Source organism: Oryzias latipes, chromosome 2 (assembly GCF_053564925.1).
Source record: "Oryzias latipes strain Hd-rR chromosome 2, Olatipes_Hd-rR_3.1".
In the NCBI taxonomy this organism is placed as follows: domain Eukaryota; kingdom Metazoa; phylum Chordata; class Actinopteri; order Beloniformes; family Adrianichthyidae; genus Oryzias; species Oryzias latipes.
Window position 1 is genome coordinate 15,170,163 of NC_136238.1, and position 12,821 is coordinate 15,182,983.

Here is a 12,821-nt window from a genome sequence, read left to right on the forward strand (position 1 = left end):
TCTTAACCGTGGCATCCTAACCTTTTAATCCACAGCCTTTCATGTGTGAAAACTGGGAGAAGTATTTAATTAAAACCCTTTGGCAAACGACTGGCTTCTTAAAAGTGCATTACATGAGATCGGGATGTTCATGCAGAGAGGCCAGGAGCACCTAGCGAATGACGCTTCTATGGGTCAGTGGTAGCAACTGTCATCCGTTAAAAGAACTGACAAAACTCCGATTTACCACTTCTTAAAAAGAAGACTCAAGGAGTAAAAAGTGTGAAAATCTGCAATTCTTGAGGAGAATTTTTCTCCTTAAAGGCAGTCTGTCTGCAGGTTATTCTGTAGATATAGGAAGAAAACAATGAGCAAGTATCATGTATATCACACTAAATTTAGGAGGCGTTGTTGACTTCGTAATGATTTTTAATGAAACAAATGCAAATTTGTAGTTCTGTGCACCAATAGAGTCGAGCAACAACACATGAAAAGATGTTTTCTGTTTACTCTGATCATCTTTTGATCTATTTTCAAAGAGTTCCTGGTGGTCTTTTAAATACGATTTTGCTGTTTTTAGCCGAAATCTAAACACGTGTCGTATTCAGGACTTAGTTTCTGCAGGGCGGCGGGAGATCATTGTGGGCGGTACTGTTAGCACAGAGCAACTCCCACCCCCCTTCCCCTCCCTCTTTCTGAGAGCTCTCTGTCCTGCTTGCAAGGAGCTTAGGACCCACCCAGCGTCATATTTACATCACTCTTTTGCTACAGTCACATATGCAACAAAAAAATCTGCAGACGTCTCCCCATCGTGTGTCCAATGAGATTGTGGGGTTGGCTTGCATTGGTTATTTTTCTAGACGTGCCCCTGGCTTTATCCGCGATTTGCCTCAAAAATCATACAATCAGACTCACGCCTTATACAGCAGGGAAAATAAGTATTGAACACGTCAACATTTCTCTCAAAAAACACATTTCTAATCGAGCTATTGACACGAAATTTTCACCAGATGTCGGCATCAACCCAAGTAATGCACACATAGAAAGAAATCCAAACATTTATGTCCATAAATGAAGTTATGTGTAATAAAGTGAAATGGCACAGGGAATAAGTATTGAACACATGAAGAAAAGGAGGGGTAAAAAGGTCTGGCAAGCCAAGAAAGCAGCTGGAGTTTGTCAGTATTCAGAAGGTTAACCTGCCCCCTATTAGTAATATCAGCTGGTATAGTCCTGATTGATGCCTTTTAAAAAGGTTTCTCACCAAAGGTGTTAGACAAGAAGCGTTGCATGATGGGTGTTGCAAAACACACTGAAGGCATTGGTTACAGGCGCATTTCTAAACTTCTGAAAGTCCCAGTGAGTACCATTGGGGCCAACATCCGGAAGTGGAAAGAACACGGCATTACCATAAACCTGCCACGGCCAGGTGCTCCTCGCAAGATTTCAGACAGAGGAGTCAGAACAATCATCAGAGGGTTTCTCCAACAGCCCAGGACCACTCGTGGAGAGCTTCAGAAAGACCTGGAATCAGCAGGTACCATTGTTTCAAAGAAAACAATAAGTAATGCACTCAACTGCCATGGCCTCCATGCACGCACACCATGCAAGACTCCATTTTTGAAGAAGAAGCATGTTGAAGCTCGTTTGGAGTTTGCGACACAACATTTGGATAAACCCATGACATTCTGGGAGAAGATACTCTGGTCAGATGAGACCAAAATTGAACTCTTCGGATGTCATAAGACACAACATGTTTGGAGGAAAAATGGCACCGCACATCACCCCCAAAACACCATACCAACAGTCAAGTTTGGAGGTGGAAGCATCATGGCGTGGGGCGGTTTTTTCAGCATGTGGTACTGGTAGACTTCATATCATTGAAGGAATAATGACTGGAGAAAAGTATCGAGACATTCTTGATCAGAATCTGCTGTCATCTGCCAGGCTGCTGAAGATGAAAAGAGGGTGCCAAGTACACAGCCAAGGTAACACTCAACTGGTTGAAGAAAAAGAAAATAAAGCTGCTAGAATGGCCCAGTCAATCACCAGACTTGAATCCAATTGAAAATCTTTGGAAAGAACTGAAGATCCGGGTTCACAGAAGAGACCCCCTGAACCTTGAAGATTTGAAGGCAGTTTGTGTGGATGAATGGGCCAAAATCCCACCTGAGCAATGTATTCGACTGGTTTCTCCATGCAGGAGGCGTCTTGAGGCTGTAATCACCAACAACGGTTTTTGCACTAAGTATTAAATAAATTTCAGTAAGCGTGTTCAATACTTATTCCCTGTGCCATTTCACTTTATTACACATAACTTCATTTATGGACATTAATGTTTGGATTTCTATCTATGTGTGCATTACTTGGTTTGATGCCGACATCTGGTGAAAATTTCATGTCAATAGCTCGATTAGAAATTTTTTGAGAGAAATGTTGACGTGTTCAATACTTATTTTCCCCGCTGTAGATCTCATGCTTTCTTCCACTTTTGGCACCAGTGAACTGGCTTGGTTGGTCAAAAATAATAAATGTGCTTGGATTTCTGGTAGTTTATGGCTCTAAACGTCCCAGGTGTTCACCTGAGAGGTGTTCAGTAGCTTAGACATAAGGATAGGGATAGGTACTGAAAATTGGTGTCAAATCGGTACCAACTTAAACGGTACTACCGTTACTATAAAAAAATGCAAATTTTGGAGGTTTGTATCAGACATGGTATGTAATATTTGAATTGACTCTCTGTTTATGTGCTCTGCCGCTATTTTACGGCCATTGTGCAACCTAACGTTACCCGTGCTACAGAAATGGCGAGCAGTATCGGAGCCATCCAATCGTACAGTTTTGAGCCTGATGCCAGCACAGATGAGGAAAATCAGGCGGAGCAGGGAGCCTGTGGCCCGCCCAGTGTATTTTCTACATAACAAAAATGTTTTTTTTCAAATGCATTTCTTTTCGTCTGCTCCAGATTCACGATTTGAATGACAAAATACTTAATATTCCTTATATACATCCTCCATCATGAAAAAAAATGACACAAGAACACGTTAAAAACACCAAAAACAAGATTTTCATCAGAAATGGAAAAATTTGTCATGTTGTTTTTATATTTTTGAAACACCAGTTCAAGTCTATTTTAGGCACCGGAATGTTTCAGAAGTACTGGGTCAGCATCAGATGCATCCAAACTGTATCCATCCATATTATAGGATTGCATAAAGTTTATTTAGGCATGTCGTACCGCTGTTAGCGTAGAACAGCGTATGACATTTCAAGAACAACAGGTGCACTTTTTGCCTCAAACCCCTTTTTTTAGCCCCCCCATGAGGCTTTCATAGGTGTATTGTCTACAAATTTTTATCTTTCTATCATTTTATTTGCTCTATCTCCCCAAAAAGGTAAAAAGCAAATGCAAGGTTAAGGAGTGCTCAAGAATGTTTGGCATGGAAAAAGAAAAGCACCCGTCCACGTCCGAGTGAAAAACCTGAGGGAGGCATTCTCACGCGCACACTCTCCAGCGTGAGGCCAAGCCTCCTCATTCCTCAGCAGTCCGTAACAGAAGCAAGTCTGTTTCCCCAGAGCAGAAACGTCACATCAAAGAGCCATCACGGCGGGTTTCCATGGCAACACCCTTCAGCAGGCATAGATGCAGCACAGGAGTTGGGATATAGTGTTGGCAGAAAAATGGCTAAGACCGTCTAATAACCGAGTGCTAGCGGATGACTGATGTCCCAATTTCCCTCAGTTCTCATCTGGAGGTCAAGAGCTGGGTTTATCCCAAAAAACTCAAACCCCCACGGGCGGTGGACAAATATTTTTCTCCAAATGTGTCCTAGCTGTGAAAGTTGGAGGTAGTCTTTGTATAGTTTTGATCTTGCTAAGTAGGTAACCATAGCATAAAGAAATGATGACAATATAGAGACTTTATCTTGTAATTTACACAACAGCATAAAGTGGTCTGGAGCTCTACCACAGTTCACCTTTCGTGCATTTTTTAGGGCAATTTTGCGTGCTATTAAAACAAATGTATCAATTTTTCTTCAGGGCTATCTTTTGCATCCTGATTGGCTGTAGACCATTGTCAATCAATCTCTTCCGTGACGTGTGTCCTGTACATAATGCGTTCAGCTTGCCACTTTTACAAAACATGTTTTCCAGATTTTCAAACTTATGTCATATATAAGGTGCACTAACCCAGACAGTAATTGATGAGGCCGTGAGTAGGACTTTGTGCGTTCACAGTAACTGTAGAACTTATTTGTAACATGCTACACGTTACCCACATTAGTGTGTTAACAAAAACTTTAACTCCCAACTTTGTTTGCAAGACATAAAAACACTTACTGATACCGCTAAAACAAACATTACCGTGACTATTTCTTGTTCATAACCCATGACAAAACAGTCGAACATCCGACTCCATATACATATAAGACACTATAGATCAGTGTTTTTATGATATGGTCAGGTGTGCTGTGGGAATTTATCCATTTTCACTGATCTATAAAGGTTTACCATCTCCAGGATATCAGCTCTGTATTCATCTATGCAGTCCCTAATAAAACACTGAATAGTTAGGAATGTGAAAGATCGTAAAATACTTTTTTCTTTCTGTTTATTTAATTCTATTAAAGACACTTTGAAAAGAATGGTGGTACCTTAATTTAGCCACACTTTCAGCCTTGTTTTTGGAAAAGTCACTCAGTTCTAACAAAAATAGCAGCTAAAGCTCATCTTTAGCGGTGTAGCTACCCGCTGGATCCGGTGTCAGAACATGGAACAAGTGGACAAAATATTAAAGCTAAGAGACGCAAACTTAATGTCCGGAATTTTAAATAAAAAGGTGTTTTAGATTGAAAATTACTTAGAGAAAAGTCCTATAGGCATTTTTTAGTTGGTGGTAGTATCATCATACGGGCCTGTTTTGGTGGATTGAAGCCAGGACATCTTGAAATGAAATGGTTTTCATCCCAAACAGCAAATTTTCTAGAACAAACTCTTGAAAAAGTGTTTTCCTGTGAAATTAGCTCGTCACAGACAAATATGACACAAGATCAGAAGTTCTTCTGCCTGCCCTGCCCACTCTCCCTCTCAATATCCACGCCAGGCTTGTGTCAACAGCTACAGAGAGGGCTGAGAGGGAAAAAGGAGGGAGGAGAAAAAGAAAATAGACAGACCGAGCAGTGGGAGGAATAAAGACAGATACGGTTACCGTCTGCCCCCGAATGTCTTTTGCTCTCTCATTTGAGCACCGGAATCATAAGGAGCCCCAAGCCACTCTCTTGGCCTTATATAGCATGTTTGGAAATTTCTTGGCAGCTGTCAGGAGGATCTGGAGCCAGCATTTTTAAAAGAGAGCTTCCTGGTCCGGTCCACAGGCTGTGCAGACATGCACACATGTACACAGAATCAAGCTCAGAAGCTCTCTGGCATGCGTTCGGGAATACTGTTGTTGTTTTGAGTGAGAAGAGGGCGGGGAAGGTTATCAGTGTTTGGAGCAACTTTTCTTGTCAGGGAAGTGTGAAGACAGGGACAATGCAGAGGTAAAAAGGAAGAAAACAGCAGAGGAGTGAGGGGAAAAAGTCGCCCTGATGTACAGGTAAGAACAGATTCTTAACACAGTGAATGGAAGAAAACAGCCTGTATTGGTTGTTCATTGTCAAGTCAATATGTTCTCTTTTGGGGTTTTTTGAACTGAAAAAGATTTTGATTTTGGGAGGTTCTTTCTGCCTTACCCTGGATGGTCAGAGTGTCTGCTTTCCTGCCAAACGCTCATGAGAAAGTGGCTCCCATGGGAGTAAGAAAGGGAGAGTTCATTTAAGTTTCTGCTCGAGCCTTTCATGACCCGCCGAGTGGTGATTTGTGGTGGTGAGACAGTGGGAACAACTGGTCAACACAGCAGGCAAACACGTGTTTTCTCTCTTAGTAGAAACCTTACAAGAAGTATGGTTGAGCAGCTGGAGGAGGAGACGATTTAATGTTTCTTTGCCTTGCCTTAACTTTTTCCCACGCTTCTCCTCAACTGTAGTCAAGAAGAGGGTAAAGACGATTGGGAAAACTAGAGTGTGTGGTCAGTCCATTGGCCACCTCTGAGTGTTATGTGAGCAACTGGGATCACGGAGGGTGGCATTCAATAAAAGCTGACCCATTTCTGTCAATAAGTGACAGACTGGCGATTTGGGAAAAGTTATGGGAGTGAGCACAGCTCCTCTCCCCTTTTGAGATGTTAGCGGTCAGTTGAATAGAAGCCATGACGCAACCACTCTTGATTAAACCGGAACTCTGTCTCTATGGAGTAATGAGGAAAACAACCTTCTGCACTGTAGCAAATCGGAAGTTTCTGTTCAACCGCCAAAAGGAAAACCAAAGATTTCCCGAATCAGATGCGTTTTGGTCTAAAACCTCCACCAAATGTTGACCTAACCTTTGGTAAAATCCAATCTTCATGCTTGAAACTGTAAGGCGGGTTTTCAGATTTTCAAGGTTTGCAACCCGGATCCAACGTGAACCACAATCACACATCTGATACTCATCATTTCCTGGTCCAGCACAATCACTTGACGAGCTACCAAGGGGGGTTGGGGTTGAGCCGGCCAAGCCAAATCTCATTCCCTGTGGCATGACCACAGTCAAATAGCTTTGGCCTCTTTGGTGTTCGCTTTATGAAGCTCCTCTTTACCTCAAACCAAACTCCGGCATGTTGGGTTTTGAGAGGAAATGTTGACCATGCCTTTGTTGGACGCAAATCTGAAACTGCGACTGGGATCTGCCGCAATGGATGTGTCTGGAAACGACCTGGTGTATTTTATGGCGGACTTTGTCTGAAGCATTTAGAGGAGAAGTAACCACTCGTTCTTGTCAGTTAATGATTCTTTCAGAGTTGTAAAGAGTTATATTCGTAGTGGTTGTTCGATAGATTTAAAGCTTTGACCGTATAAGAAAACTGGACTGAGTGACCCCTCCCCTGCAATGTTGTAAATAGGAAGTACCCGCTGGCTCCAGGATGCTAAAATCCCACAGACCTCTATTGAGAAATAAACAGCTATTGGTCAGTCATTATATTTGTCAGAATAACTATTCCTGCTCCGCAATATATTTTTAAAAACGTTTTTGCTTATACAAAATCTTTTTTAGGTTTTTCCTTTCTTCTTTGCAGGTGCCTTAATACAAGTATGTGGTGTCATGTTGAATGTTTGAAACGTTTGACAGATTCTCTCAAACCTGTTTTCAGTGAAACGGGTGTGGCGCATGTACTCAAAGTTGGAGGAGGCTTGGTGCGAAACGTCTAAGCGGTGCAAATCTGACAAATATGGCCGGGCACAAATGGCTACTATTGATTTTGCATTTCAAATGGTTGGCACTTCTTCTTCTTTTTCGTTCTTAAAAAAGAACACTGTCGATACTTCCGGCAACCTGAACAGACGCATTCCTCACTGCTCTGCTATCTCAACACTTTAATCCTGCTAAAACACTCCAGTTTCCCCCAAAACCCCAGAAGTTAAAGGGGTTTGAGAACACAAAAGGAATGCAGAGGGGTAACAAATCAACACCGGATACCAACAACCAGTCAAAGCTGACGAACTTTCAAATTCGGAGCAGATCCCAAAGAGCTAACGAGGCTGACAACATGGCTGAACAAGGTAAAGGAGAACGGAACCCGGAGCTGGAGAGATCCAAAGCTGATGAGATCCTGGCTGCCATTGGAGCTATGAAAGATGAGTTCACAACTCGTTTTGATGGAATGGGGCACGCAATAGGAGACATAAAAAAAGAAATGAGTGAGTTTACTGAACGAATGTCGCAAGTGGATTAGCCCACGTGCAGAAGATGATGTTGCTAGCATACAGGCTAAAGTGAGCGCACTGGAATCCAAACAAAGAGTTATGGAAGACAAACTCCTGGACTTGGAATCCAGATCCTGACTGAAAAATCTGAGGCTGGTCAGGCTGCCGGAGGGGACCGAGGGAGATGACCCGTGCACATTCCCGGAGAAGTGGATCCCGGAGGCATTAAATATGCAGGCGTGAGATACAACGGTGAACATTGAGCGAGCACACCGGGTCGGACCGGCGAGGGAACCTGGGGCACCACCGAGAACATTAATAATGAAGTTCCCCGACTACAGGGAGAAGCAAGCGGTCGTGTTGGCAGCAAAAACCTGCAAAGACATTCAACAAAAAGGAAAACAGGTGCGATATTCTCCGGATTTAGCCACGGGACTTCACCAGCTGAGGAAGCAGTTTGACCCGGTGAGCCGGGGGCGGCGCAGCCGGGGCATTCGGCATGGGCTGATTCATCCTCCAAAACTGCTGGTAACCTACAAAGATCGCACCCACACCTTCAAAACTTCAGCTGAAGCACAGAAGATCCAGGAAGACACCGCGTAAATATAAACTCACAATATGTGAATAAGTAAGTAATATCTGGTACAATTAAAGTTTGTGGCAACAGTTAAACGGGAGGAGGGAATTCATGTGAACGATACTTGAAAAATAAGCGGTGAATAAATCTGTTAGATACACCTTCAGAGTAGAATATGGAGTGTTACTACACAAGATGGCACCAGTGTTGGAATAAAGACGATGGTGAGTGGAGTGACCGATCCTCGCAGGTGTGGAACGGTCAAAGGCGATAACGGGTGACGACTTTTAGGTGGGGGGTTACTTAAACAAAGGGAAAGGAGGTTTGTTTTGATGCATGTTCTAGCATCCAGGGTTTTTGGTGCCTCTCTATATGTTCAAAAAAGGTGGAAGTTAATATGTATGTCCTAGTTGAATTTAACAAAAGAAGTAAAACTTAATTTTGTTTCTTGGAACTGCATAGGTCTTCAAAATCTAAACAAAGTGAAACAAGTCATGAACAGAATAAAAGATATGGGTGGTCAGGTGGTATTTCTACAAGAAACTCCTCTTCTTGATAAAGATTTGAAAAGTATTAAAAGAAGATGGCAAGGCAGTGTCTTCACAGCCCCATTCTCCTCTGATGCAAGAGGAGTTATCAAATTAATTTGTAATACAGTTCCTTTTCAAGTAAAAAATATAATAAAAGATACATGGGGAAGATATCTAATCATTCAAGCTCAATTACTTTCAGAGGAAATATGTTTTGTAAACGTTTATGGCCCTAACATAGATGATGCCAAATTTTTTGAAGATGTACTTCTTACAATGGCATCACTCACAGGACAGTATGTCATTGCAGGTGACTAACTGTACTCAAGACCCTATTATAGATAGATCAATCTCACAATAAATGCAGACCGGTTATTCAAGGTTACATTAAAGAATTGAACCTATTAGACATATGGAGAGAATTAAACCCAAATGATAAGGGTTACTCCTGCTACTCTAGTAAATATAAGACATTTTCCAGGATTGATTATTTCCTAGTTTCTTTAGAAGTATGTCATAAAATTTACAATTGTTTTTATGACTCCATTGTAATCTCAGACCATGCTCCATGCTGTTTAGTATATATGGGTACAAATATTATTAAAGACCCAGACCCGGTGTCATTTCCAGCATAGATGGTTACACGACAAAGAATTTAAAAAATAAATAGGAAAACATGTTGAGGAATATTTCAAACTAAATACAGCGCAAACATCTGCATGTATAAGATGGGAAGCTTTCAAAGTGGTTCTTAGAGGCCACATCATCAGCTACACAGGTTCAAAATCAAGAAAGTGGAGAGGGGAGAGACAACAGTTGGAACACAAGATTAAAACGCTTCAGGAAAAGGTAAACAAAGAAAATAATTTGCAACAGATAAATGAGTTAGCAACTTTAAGAGCAGAATATAATAAACAATCAGCTGGTCAAGCAGAAGCAAGTCTCTTAAGGCTGAAAGAATCCTTTCATGATCAAGGTGATAAGGCAGGCAAACTGCTGGCTTGGCAGATAAAACAATTGGAGTTTAAAACAACAATAACATCTATTATATCAAATGACATATCTCTTTCTAAATCCCACTGAAATCAATGAAGCATTTAGAGACTACTACAACGCAGAAGAGAAAACAAATACTCAAAATATAAACAATTTCTTAGATCAGTTAACCATTCCACCTATATCTAAGGAAAAAAAAGAGGCTTTAAACCTGGAAATCAGTTAAGAGGAAATTGGACATGCATTTGATAGTCTCAAATCTGGCAAAAAAAGCAGGACCAGATGGTCTCCCAGTCGATTTGTGTAAAGAATATAAAAATAAACCAATAACACCCATAGTTGAAATGCTCCAAGAAGCATTTAGACAAAAGAATCGGCCCCCATCAATGAATAGTGCATTATTAAATTACCTAAACCAGGAAAACCCTCAAACAAATGTGAAAATTTTAGACCAGAAACTTTGTTATACTCTGACTTTAAAATAATCCGTAAACTCTTAGCAACATGATTATGAATATGTTACCAAACATTATTGATAGAGACCAAAATGGATTTATATCTGGAAGGCAAGGATTTCACAACGTGAAAAGAGTTTTTTAAAAATTGTTCATTATAACACAAATAAAGCAGAAACAGGTTTACTAGCACTGGATGCTGAAAAAGCCTTTGATAAGGTCCATTGCTCTTTTCTTTTTAAGGTTATGGACAAATTTGGATGTGGAACCAACCTTAAAATGTGGGTCCAGAACATTTATAAAAACGCCAACGCAAAAATCCTGACAAATAGAAACCCTTCACAGTCAATAAACATAACAAAAGGCTGCAGGCAAGGGTGTCCATTATCACCATTGCTATTCACGGCAATTGAACCACTAGCAATGGTAATACGATCCCATTCAGGACTACATGGAATCATGGTGGGTCCAGTAGAATACAAAATAGCTTTATATGCAGATGAAGTGATTGTGTTTCTCTCTCAACTAAAAAAGTCAATTCCTTCTTTAATGGAAATAATCAGAAAATATGGAGATGTCTCTTCAGACAGGGTGAACCAAACAAAATCCTCTCTTTTATTACTTAATGAAGAAGAAAGAAAAAATCCAACTTCTGAAACTATTCAATTTAACGTTGTTGAAAATTTCAAATATTTGGGAATCAATATCACACCAAGACTAGAAACAGGTAGTAGAATCAAATTATGATTCTTTAATGGAAAAGATAAACGTCTCCATAGAGAAATGGATGACACTACCAATATTAATTATGGGAAGAATAAATATATTAAAGATGAATGCACTCCCAAAACTAATTTATGTTTTTCAAAACATACCCCTGCCACCACCTCTGGACTTATTTTCAAAACTAAAGCAACTTTTCACCAGGTTCATATGGAACAACAAAAAAGCAACACTCCGTCTGACATTACAATATCTTCACTTTGACAGAGGGGGACTAAAAAGTCCAAACATTGAATGGTACCACTGGGCTGCACAGATTAGATCTATAATGTTTCATTTTACTGTCAAAAACACTCCTCATTGGGTTGAAATGGAATCCCTGCATCTAAAGCTGCCCCTCCCATTATTTCTTAACTCAAACACCTCAAAAAAGCTGCGCAAAGAGACAAAGAACCCAATTCTTAAACACATGATACAAATATGGTTCAGAGTTTTAAATTACATGAACCAAACTCAACCATTATCACAATATAGCCCAATCTGGGGGAACAAATTCTTCACCCCAGGTAAAGCGGAGGCCACTTTTAAAATATGGGCAGAAAGGGGTCTTTCCACCATCCGGGACTTATATTTTCCTGATTCAGATGTTCTGATATCATTTGAAGAGTTAAAAATTAAATATGAGTTGAGTATAAAACATTTTTATAAAGTTCTCCAGGTCAGAATTTCTAAGAAAAACACAGAAGACCGTCAATAAACCACTATGTTCAATTTTAGAAAGTTCATGGTGAAAGACAGTTCCATAAAAGGCGCCATTTCTGAGTTTTATCATCTGTTTTTTTTCTAATTCAAACGAAAGTCTACAATACAAAGTAAATGCTTGGAAAGAAGATCTTCAAAAACAAATTACAAATGAGGAATGGGAGGAATGTGCTGCAGCTCAAAAGGTGTCAGTTAACTCCAGACTAAAATTAACACAATACAAATGGTTAATGCGTACATATGTAACACCAGCGGATTTAAGTATGTATAACAAAAATATACCAGATGTTTGCCCCAAATGTATGGAAATGAAAGGAACGTACTTCCACTGTACTTGGGAATGCAAATGTATACAAACATTTTTGGAGGGTACAACAGACCTCTGTTTTTTACTTTTTATTTTCTTAATTTTAAGTTTGTTAAGTTTATATTCTTAATTTTGTTAAGAGGCACTCTTGTTCTTGGTGTGGATTGGGGTGGTGGTAAAATAAGACTGTGAATAAGAGAAAGCATTACCTAAATACTTTTGACGAAAATTGCAAATTTTGTAATGGCTGAATCGAGTGAAACGTAAATTCTGTTTCTGATTTTTTTATTGTATGGAAAATGTAATTAAAAGAATGTGGCAAAAGAAAAAAAGGACACTATCCATGCATCACTATCGAATATGAGTTCCTGATTGGTCAAAGTTTAACCTGGTTTACAATTTAACATGCGTTTAATTGGCATACAATATGTATGCAGAGCCCGAAAACAGACTTAACAAGTTGCGGAGCAACGCATGAACAAGAGAACTTCGAATGCGGACGCCTGAAGTGGTGTTAACATGGACTTTTCATTGAAAGTAGCCACCTGAATGTGCGTTGCCAAAGCGTGTGTGAACATAGCATTATACAGTCAAAGCTGCTAAAATTACTTTAGAGGAGGAATTTGAAAAAATTGTTGTAATTTTCTTAGTTAGACACTATGAAAGTTTGTCAAACTAGAATTACAAATGAATGCCTACCAAAGCAGCTGC

General features: G+C 40.1%; 1 protein-coding gene across 22 annotated transcripts in view; it reads left to right on the top strand.

Annotated features, from left to right (window-relative positions):
- Positions 1–12,821, top strand: part of tns1a (tensin 1a) — a 119,984-nt gene that overhangs the window by 40,672 nt on the left and 66,491 nt on the right. For 2 of the 22 annotated variants that reach the window (XM_078933382.1, XM_078933387.1), the window contains exon 1: positions 5,211–5,575. The exons of 19 other annotated variants lie outside the window; for them this stretch is intronic. The gene's annotated coding sequence lies outside the window, so the exon portion shown is untranslated. Of the gene's footprint in view, positions 1–5,210; positions 5,576–12,821 lie in introns of those variants that run through there. One more of the 22 variants, XM_023964939.2, reaches the window with a different exon arrangement.